We start from the raw sequence: 10898 nt of genomic DNA, 5'->3' as shown, positions 1-10898 counted from the left end.
ATAGAAACTTCATCATGCTAGCTAGTACACAGTACGAGTTATTGTAACTGACTGTAAAAAGTCAGCACAATGAAAATAAACTACACCTAAACTTGGTTCATACCCGACCCAGATAGACTGCAGGTCATAACTTTCTACCTAAAGTTCAGTTCACCTGACACTCGGACCGGCGGCTGCCTCAGGTCTCGCCCTCCTCCTGCCTCCTCTTTCCCTCATCCACCCGCTGGCCTCTGTGAGCTCCGCCATAGCCACCACCAAACAACGAACTTATTTTTACACATCGGCCATCATCTGGCCAATCCACCACCTTACATTGTTTATATCGTTACAAAAACAAACAAACAAACAAAAAAAAAGAACCATCGGCCCGTAAAAACGAAAAATCACAATCGGCCCATCGCACAAATGCCCGGTATGCCCTATGGCCAATCCAGCTATGGTCGTGCCATCAGTTAACCCTTCACGTGCCACAAGGTTGCCAACCCCTGCTCTAAATGCACCACTCACTCTTATGTCAATCAACGCTATCCTGTACTTTCATTAGTGCCAGATTTGCTTGTCTTGAAGTTTAGAAAAGTTTAACTCGGGATTTGCCCACTCTTCAGTTTTTTTAATATACTTTTGCTTGTTGCACAAGTTGAATTCTCACTTGATGTGATCTGACAACTCGTACCAAAAGAGAAATTGTTTAAAAGTGATTTTAGCTTTTGTGAGGCTTCCTAGCCTCTCCTTTTTTAGCTAAAGGAGAAGAAAATATTCACTAAAATACAAGCATTACCAAAAAGAAGGGAAAAAAAAAACAAACCAAAAAACTATCACACCAGCAAAACAAATAAAGTTATGAAACAAAACATGTTGAGTTGACAAGGATTATTTAGTGAGTCAGGATGCATGTGATTACTGTCAAATTTACTCAAAGTTCAATTATGGAAGAGGAAATATGAGCTTCAGAGCTGGTATATTACAGGGGAAGAAAGTTCAGCCCTTAGATTTGCTAGACTGTGGTGAATTGTGTAAATAAGCCTCTCTCTGAGAATAAAGGTGGTTTTCCTGCTGGATTCTACTCTGTAATCAATTCACCCATAGAGACATACAAACCATTGGTGATGTCCGAATAAATTATGGCTGTGCTGTTCTTTCCATGGAGCATTATTTTTTAAATCATCATACTCTAAACATAGCAAAAACAGACTCTAGCTGAAAATGGCAATTTGTGTGACTCCTTTCAGACTCTATACCTGACAATGGAAAAATTGGCTGTGGCAATTTTATCACCATGAGACACATTTGTCCCAGCAAAGTAGCACGGCACCAACAGCAACCACAAAAATGATAAACTGAGTGGAGCAAGTTTAATGCTTGGAAATAAAATAATGAAGTCTGCAGACTGTACCAGCAAGTGTAAACTAACTGGGCAGCATGTCCATTCTATACAAAGGTACAGCATTGTGCATTGTGCATACAAAGGGAACTGGGTCAGCAGAGTTCAGTTAACCATCACAGTGACCTGTTAAAGCATAAGAATAAAACTAACAAAAAAAATCCCCGTTTATCACTACATAACCAAACATGCAACAGAACTGGAAAAGAATCTGAATAAATTAATTATGACCACCCTACATCCCACTGAAGCTGCACAATACTGTTGAGCCGCACAACCATGAGCATATCTTCCCCTGAGATGACCGGACCTCATAATGCACACACACCAAAGGAGCGAATGAAACCAATTCGACAGCACAATCTGAATTGCTAATTTTGCTGCATGTTAAAATGAGAACTCAGGAAAAGCAAGTTATTGATTATGAAAATCAATGAGGCAAATGGGACAGAGTTGAAGGCACACTGGAAACTGTATACTAAAGAAGAGGGTGTGAATTAAAAAAAAGAAAAGAAATGAAAGAACTGTACTAATGTTAAGTTCAGGTTTTAGGTGTTATGTTTATTGGTGTAGTTTAAAAGCAAATGACTGGCACATTGAGGTTTTATAAAAGCTGAGCTTGCACTAAATACTAGCTTTGCACCTATATTAGATCCATCAACATCTGAACATCTGAAATTTCACTGTGTGTATAACAATTCCTGATCGGACTGAAATGCATAAGCCAACACTCCAGATAGAAAATATACATCATGCATTTGGTTCCTAGAATACTCTGTAACATAAAAGATTGTATAGAAAATGTTCTATAGTCTGGGATTGCCACCTATGATCATCTGCAGATCTTGCTGAAATAATGCCTCTGGAGTGGAATCCCCATGTGCTATAGCACTTATGTTTTTCAGTTTTATTAAATAGCCGAGGAACAGATTGAGCACAACAACGCAATAGCCCTCTGCTCAGTCACTATTAAAAATATGATCCACACAACTCAGCCTGAAAGCAGCAGGAATCATAGTTATGCACAATGACAGATGCATTGCACTTATTTTGATAAAGGGTGAGCATGGTTTTAAAACTTCAGATATCCATCTATCCATTTCAGTTTGTTAATCAGTCATGATTAGAGTTCTGCATCTAATCTGGATGTTTGCACATTAAACAGTGGCAGCTGTTTTCAAACAAATGTTTACCCAGGCTTTTATTTTGATCTTCGTCCCATATCAATATGCGGCACATCCTTGACATGCAACCTTATTATGCAGTCAAAAACTAGGCTGGTATTGTAATTTGCCTGCCTTAGTACGAGGTGCAAATTTGACCCAAATCCTACCCGTGTGTCTCCTGTCAAACTCTGGTCATGGATGAGGAATGCAGAGTGTATTTAAAAGTGCTGTTGAATTTAATGTTTACTAAAGAGTAAATGAAATAAAAATATACAGAGAAAGAAATAAGGTGTTAAAAAAGAGAAAACATACAAACACACAGTGTCAGAAACTATATGTGGACTATATGTACGACATTTAAAAGTAATATAATATAGTATCACTTCGTAGTGTTTCAAATGTTTCTCACACTATGACACCTGATGCCAGCAGCTACATCCTCTTTGGTTATTATGAAACAACACTGAATGGATGCAAAAATGATTTCCTTTGCAACATCCTGTATTATACACATTACATTTCCGTTTGTGTTGTCAGCACCAGCAAAATGTGAAAGCTATATTATAATATATAGCAATCATAACTAACTGAAAATCTGCATTTTTGAAGCCAATTTCGTGAGCTATACTTCAAGAGCGACAATGAACAATCTTGGATGTTTTATCTCTGTAGTGTGCACCATAATGCCTCTCAGCTTTAATTAAATCAAACAATCCTTGGATATTTTTTTGTTTGTTTTTGTTTTTTTAATTAAAGCCAGTAGAAGATAAGTTTGAGAGCAACTCCATAGGTTGAATGTTATAAGTAACAGTTTCCTTGAATTGGTTATTGGTACATATACCGTAATACACACAGTGTCAACACAGATGAAATACTCCAACACCATGTACACGAACCGAGATCCAGTTCATCAACATTAATTGGCTGAGGTCCAGCCCAGGAAATATCTACCAGCTACACCCACGTCTCGGCAGCCACCTGTCAGATTATGCTGCCACACCTCCAACATACCGGTAATTTAGATTTTGTACAATTCAAACAGGTCAGCTATTAAAACTGGGGGATGTAAAATTGATCCTGCTGGAAAGATGGACATTTTAAGATGGGAGTCTATGAGAGCTGACTTGCTTTTGGAACAAGGTTCTAGTGGCAGAGGAACTGCTGTTTTTGGCCCATGCTGACTTTATTTTACAGGCCTGAACTGACCCGAATGTAAAGCTTATCACACACACACACACTATCATGATATAAAGGGGATACATTTTTAGTTTGGCTGTGCAATTACAAAGATTTATTTTCTGCTGGCATGCAGTTGAGTTGTATAATTATTTTTCCTCCAAACACTGATAGAACATTTAGCATAATGGGCCCTTTATACTCAGTTCTCATCCTTGCGAGTTGCACCGGACGCCAGAAGTGACATCACTTCCATTGGCACAAGCTGCACTTTGGTGTTCTGGTATAATGTTGGGCAACGATAAGAAAATGAAATATCGTGATAGAATATGGGTAAAACGTGCATGCGCAGTGCCTTTGTTTTCATACGCACATGGTGGAAAAAACATGGTGGCGAAGGAGAACGAGAAGGGCGAAAGTGGATCGTTGAATGAAACTGATGAACCAGAATTGGTTTGTAAAAATGCTGCAGCTTCAGTGGTGTGGAACTGGTTTAGCTTTCGTCCGTCAGATACACAACAAAGCACTATTTTGGTAGAGCATGCTAGCCGGCCGTCATTATTACCGTGTTTTTTGGTGTTTTTAAAATCAATCCTTTGATTTTTCTGAAAATCAACAGTGCCCCTTATAATCCTGTGTGCCTTATGTATGAATTCTGGTTGTGTTTACTGACCTCGAAACGATTTTATGCGGTACACGGCGCTCGAAAATCTGTCAAATGTTTTAGCACCGCTTGATGGATTGGCAGAGCATTACGGCTATTGTAGGCAAGAGCCTCGCAGAGTATACGTACTGTGCTTCAACATAATATTACTGTATTATGTGTCTATAACCTCTTTTTAAGTTTTGTGGATATTATACACGGTTATGCTGAGGATATGTCGGCCAATTTCCACTGGAAATGCCTTTTGGTTAAACAGTCAGCAAGGAATTTGCATTTGCACTGATAAATTTTTATACAACTTTAATACACAAAAAACAGCTGCTTGTTTAAGTGAAAATACATTGATACATTGATTTTTTGCACTAATAAAGTTGTGGAGTTGTAAAGTATTTTGTCTAGTGTCAATTATATCGTCAGTTATATCTTTAATCACAAATTTTCAAATGTATATCGTGATAAATATTTTGGATCATATCCCCCTGCTCTAGTTCTTACTCTGCAAAAGTGAAAAAAAGCAAGACCGTTGTCGCTTTCATTTATTCAGTGGTACAGAAACTTCTACTGGGTCTCTGAGTCTGGAACACTCACATACAGTTCACTGTGGAAACGGGACACTAGGACAGCACTGCATCATACAGCATTACAATGGGGGCTGGTATATTTGACTCTAGGTGCGGGTTAAAACAACATGGTCAGTTTGGTTTCGAGCATTCATAAAGTGGTAAGGGAAAGCTGACTTTGTTTTACAACACACCAATGAGGTCACTGCTCCACTGTCAACACAGCAAGCAGACAGACAGCTAGTTTAATCTCCCACAGACCTAATTCATATTCTAGCATCGAACTGGTTCGTCTGAATTCTGTGCACAGAAGCCTGTAGAACATGGGTGAGATAGATGAATGGAACATTTAAAAACAAAATACAATCCCGGACTGTTGAGGCCTGGACGGTAGCCCGAAGTGCCATAAGACGTCCTTGTTCGCTGACAGACTAGGTTTTCAATAACAATTCCAATACCATTCTTAATCAAAGCAGTTGCATGTAGGACTGGGCGATATATCGACTTTTTAAATATATTGATATACTTTTAGACGAGATATGAGATGTGACAATATCGTAACGCTATAGTATGTGTTAAGTTAGAATTATACTTGAGGAGCTGCAAGTTTGCTTGTCTTTCGTCCACTTTTGTCTCTACGCAACGTTACTCTGCCTCGCCTCTCTCCTTCACTGAACACAACTCCCCCTCTCCCATCGCTTCACCTGCAGGCAACGACAAGATGGACATGGCAGCTATCAAAGAGGAGCTGGTCGGTAAAAAGTAAACATTTGGAGATTAATGCTACCAGCACTAAAATGGTAATCTCATTAAAACGACGTTAACGCCATAACTGCATTAATGCGTCAATGCGGCTGGACGGCGTCAACACGTTAACGAGCCAACCGGGCTAACACATTGACACCATGCAGCCCCACGCACGGGGGCTGCCCGGCCTAAAACCCTTTCATTTTCTCAAAAATCGACAGTGTATGAATTCATACAACCAGAATTATGTATGAATTCTGGTTGTGCTTACTGACCGCAAACCGCTTTTATATGGTACACGGCGCTCAGCAATCTGTAAGCTACAAAGCCGCACCACTTGATGGATTGTTGGAGCATTACGGCTACCGTAGTCAGGAGCCTCGCGGAGTAATACCTACTGTGCGTCAACGTAATATTACCGCATTGTGTGTTTGTAAGGACCACAAATGGCACCAGTTAAGAGACATGGTTACAAAGAGGATTTCAAACTCCAGGCTGTCAGTCACATAGTAGAACACAATTGTGAGCTTTTTGTTATGCACAAAAACAACATTGTTTTATTTTATTTATGGAGAATTATTATTTAATAAATGCTGATAATTTATTTCTGAGTAATTTTTTCATCTACGCTGTATATTAATAAAAGTGCCTGTGTGAGATCTGGGACACAGCTTTGACTACGAACTCACTTTTTGTTCTTACTTTAGGGATTTAAAAAAAAAAAAAATCGAGATATATATCGCCATCCAGCAAAAGAATATCGAGATATGAATTTTGGGTCATATCGCCCAGTCCTAGTTGCATGCAGACCTGACCACTAAAGGCCAGGTCAACAGGCCACAATAAAGACTTTTGCTACTGTGAGGTATAGACGTTAAAGATTCAAGCATGCAAAGTGAACATCTTACTCAGGTCTGGTCTAATACACACATACACGCACACACACATAAATTAAACAGAAAAAAGGCAAGTCTTCCAGGACTAACATTAATCTTGCGAACAAGTTTTCCCATCAATTACATTAAGCGAGGCACTGGGTGTTTGACTTCCAATTAGGTAGCATTTAGTGTCTCACCTTTATGATCAATTATGGACATTAATGGACTACACCCAATATAAAAGGACACATTTCCTCTGCATTGGTACTGTAATGAGTTATCTTTCCATTTTGTGTTTGTTTGAGAATTTAGCATTGAAATGGATCTTGGTCAGATCCAGGCGGTTCTGGTCAGGCTTCATCTCTGGTGTTACAATCCGACAGCCCATCGTTCATCTTAACGTAACAAAGATTGCATCTAGGAGGGGTTTACAATTTTGGAGTCCAGTGACTAGTAAGCAAAAATAATAATGAGGTCAAAAATACATTCTTGAATTAATCTTTTTTTTTTTTTTTTTTTTTTTTTAAACAAAAAGAGAAAATCTCCTGCAAAAAGACATGTTTTAAAGTTTTGTAACTGCATGACGTATGCTAATGAAAAAATAAGTTGAATAACCAACTAACCAAGAATCTATCAGTTTGTATTAAGACATCAGGGATAATACTAGCTGTTGCACATACCTATTAAGGCTGGCCTCAACATGTAACAATTTTACTCATTTAATCAGCACAGGTGACCACCATTAAAATTTAAGCTTGATTAGGCGCCTGTCTCTCCAAATTAAAACAAATTGAGCTTTTCAGCTCTGAGAGGTTATCTTAGTGGTGCTTCTGTTCAGGACACATCCAACAGGTGTCTTAGTAGTGTGCCAAACTCAGGTCAATGTGCGCTCTTAAATAGAAAATTCAGCAGGATTAGCTCTGTCTATACAGCTGTAAGATCTACTGAAGAAGCCCTCAAAACTCCTTAAGATTTAACAGGATTATTTAAAAAGTGCAAAAGTCATTTAACCCTTTAAGACCTACTATAGAACTAAGTCCGCCAGAGTTATCTTTATATTTTTGCATGCAGTAGTGCCATTTTTGGGAGCATTTCAAGTTGCTATACATCAATATAACCGTTATAGCCCAGATTTTAAAAATATGTATGCATTAAGTCTATAATAACTACATATATTACAACAAAGTGCAATAAACTACAAAAAAATTGATAATACTTTTTTGGGTTTTAAGAGGTTTATCCCTCAAAATTGTAAATACAAAAAAGTTGCACAAAATAGTTTCTAATAACAGGAAATTTATTTTGAGTGTCTTCATAGTTTTATGTTTGAGCTGCACCAATTTTTATATACTGCTGGAGAAGTGAAAATAAATATTACAATGCAAATAAACACCATGTGCATCAAAATAAACTATTTCCAGCAGTGCAATTTGAGTTCTAAGCTTCCCAGAAACTATTCAGAAAACTATGAACTCAAAAATGACTTTTAAAAATTATTGTGCTAGCTTACGTGGTTCTGGTTCTACAGGGATTTAAGAATAGTTACGCAAAACTGAGCATACCCGCTCCGACCGGTTTTAAAGGGTTAAGCATCATCGACTTGTACTGTAGATAAGTCTTAACAGGACTTTGTATTTATCTCTTTAAAAACCAGGTTTCCAGGTGTAAAGTTTCTTCTTTAATTTTTTAACTCTATTAACTTTTACTAAGGTATTCATTCATTAAAATAATCACATTAGTGTACATATGAACAATATTTTAAAAAAGTGTGTATTAAGATTATTTAAAAAAAAAAAAAAAGGTGCAGGAAAAGTGCTTCAAACATCTAAAAGATGAGCTTAAACATTGCAAATACAATCATTGCATTTGCATTTAACATTCCATTAATGACATTGTGCTTTTAAATATTGCTGAAGATTTTGTGCTGTGTATAACACTACACACGTGCAGTATTAGATCAGTTTGCCAAGTGTTACATTAGCACTGCTAGCAGCAGTTATCCACCTTTCCTGTTGGCCAGCATCTACATATGTACCTGTGCAGAATGTGGTTACACACTGCTTCGGTCTTGTTTATGTTAACTCTTGTAATATCTAACGTATAACCACTCATCTTTCAAAGCATTGTAGAACCACACTAGTTCTCACAGCTGTCTGCCTACTTTCCATCACAAAGAGGGAGCAAGCACCACTGCCTGCCCTTAGACGGAAGACGAGATATTACAACCAATGGGTAATTTTGGATATCAATAAAATAAGAATCACTTGTTTACCTGACAAGTACTTCTGGTGCCGACTAGCAAAAGCAGCAATGTTTAAACATCTAGTTGACCAGATGTTTAAACATTGCTGCTCTTGCTAGTTGGCAAGAGCAAGTGTTTTAAATCCAGACTGAGCTTTCCTTTCACGACATGCAGTGTACAAGCATTTAAAGCACCGGCACCCTGACCCTGGAGCTGTGACGTCAAGTCTGCATTTGTCAGTTTCAATGACCCCCACATACATTAGGTGGTACTTGATCGTAATGGAAAATGGCCAAAACAGAGTAGGGTTGAGTTGAGCAGGTAGTAGTGAAAAAGGGCTATAAGACTTTAGGTTAGCATGCCAAACCTGAAGTGTCAGGTAGAAAGCTTGTTCTACAGGTTTGTTCTGAGAGAGAACATATGTTGACATAAATCCACACACAAGTTGATCTCTGCTTTTCTCTCCTTTTGTTTTTTGTCAACTATTAAATGTGTCAGATTGGCACAACTAAAAGAAAAGTTCTATTTGTTTAAATATGCTGTAAATTTGACTGGATATGACAATCAGCAGATATGCAATGTAAAGTCTAATATTTTAGGAACAAAAAGCTCCAGCAAAAAGCAAAAAAAACAAAACCCAAACTTCTTAGTTTAAACAAATAATTCTTTACAAAGATTCTGCTGTACATCCCTTTACACCTACATGCTGCAGCATTATGTTATTATTTTGGACTAAACTTCATAGTTCTTGCAATTATATAAATTACAGTAAAATAGAAGTACCATCAGGTCCTTAACTATTTGTACTGGCTTTCCACTCAAGTCTTGGGTCTTGTGGCATCTCTACACAAGGACACACTAATTACATGTACAATAAAATATTCATGTTGCATATCATAGTGCCCCATCTTGCTATACAATATAGTTACGCTTCAGACATACAGATATTTTTAAAAACACGCAGGCACTCGTAACTCTACCGCAAATGTATCTCTGTGGTAAGTGAGCCTGTAGTTTGCTTCAGTTTTGCCTGTTAAACTGAGCAGTAACCCAACTTAAATCTTATGATTATTACGAGCGCCACTATCTTGTCTTCATTTTTCCTCAGCTTCCTAATCCTGTCCCATATTAATTTTTTTTTCTAAAAAAACCTGAGCCTTTATTGCCTTTTTACTCTCATTTGTCAGTAACAAAAAGGAAATGCATGGGTACTTGAAATATAATATAACCTATTAATATAACCTTGAAACTATATGGCATTATCCCAAAAGGTTGATTCTGTTCATCTGGACATTTCGTCACCCACCCAAGTGACGAAACGTCCAGATGAACAGAATCAACCTTTTGGGATTTACTTACCTGGATGATTGGGCATGCGTCAAGATATATAGCATTATTTTTTAATATTTTAGCCTGATCCACAATCTGAATTGACAGAAAAGTATTTTAACTAACTGAAAGTGTTTCAAAGATTAGACAGATGGATTCAGTTTTAGCATGGTGGCTAGCTAGTTAAATTCCTCAAGTGAACTAACTTGCTGAGACTCACACCGTTTAACTTGACTGCAAGACTGCACAGGCCTGTTATGCATAAACAGCACTGCACTACCGATGATACGTTGGCATTCAGGTAACTACTTGTTACCTGAATCATCCTTAACATCCTCCACCCTTAGGTCACACTGACACAGAAATGACATATGACTTGGGTGTAGGCCATGTCAATTATGGAGAGATGGTACTTTCTTGGAGAACTCAAAATGTTTCTGACATGTAAATTCAAGTATTTCCTTCTAGACACTTTTTCATTGTAATCTACCCATGCCTATACACCAAGATGGAAGCCTACATATTTCAATTTAGAGGAACCCTATTGAACATAACACTCTTCTTCACTGCAACACCATCCAAGTCATCTCAAGGAAAACATACCTACTGGGCAATTTTTATGCCTTTGGAGAAATTTCTCAGACTTGGAAGAATTCAAAAGCATGACAAAGGAGATGAAATCATGATTTAATTAAGAAAAGTGCCATCCCTCCATAATCGTCAGAGCCTAATTCCATGCTTTAGTATCTTCAAGA

This window comes from Haplochromis burtoni, unplaced genomic scaffold (assembly GCF_018398535.1).
Source record: "Haplochromis burtoni strain Fernald_Lab_line unplaced genomic scaffold, NCSU_Asbu1 Contig_325, whole genome shotgun sequence".
Classification (NCBI taxonomy): domain Eukaryota; kingdom Metazoa; phylum Chordata; class Actinopteri; order Cichliformes; family Cichlidae; genus Haplochromis; species Haplochromis burtoni.
The sequence above is the reverse complement of the archived record's forward strand: the minus strand, read 5'-3'. Positions refer to the sequence as shown.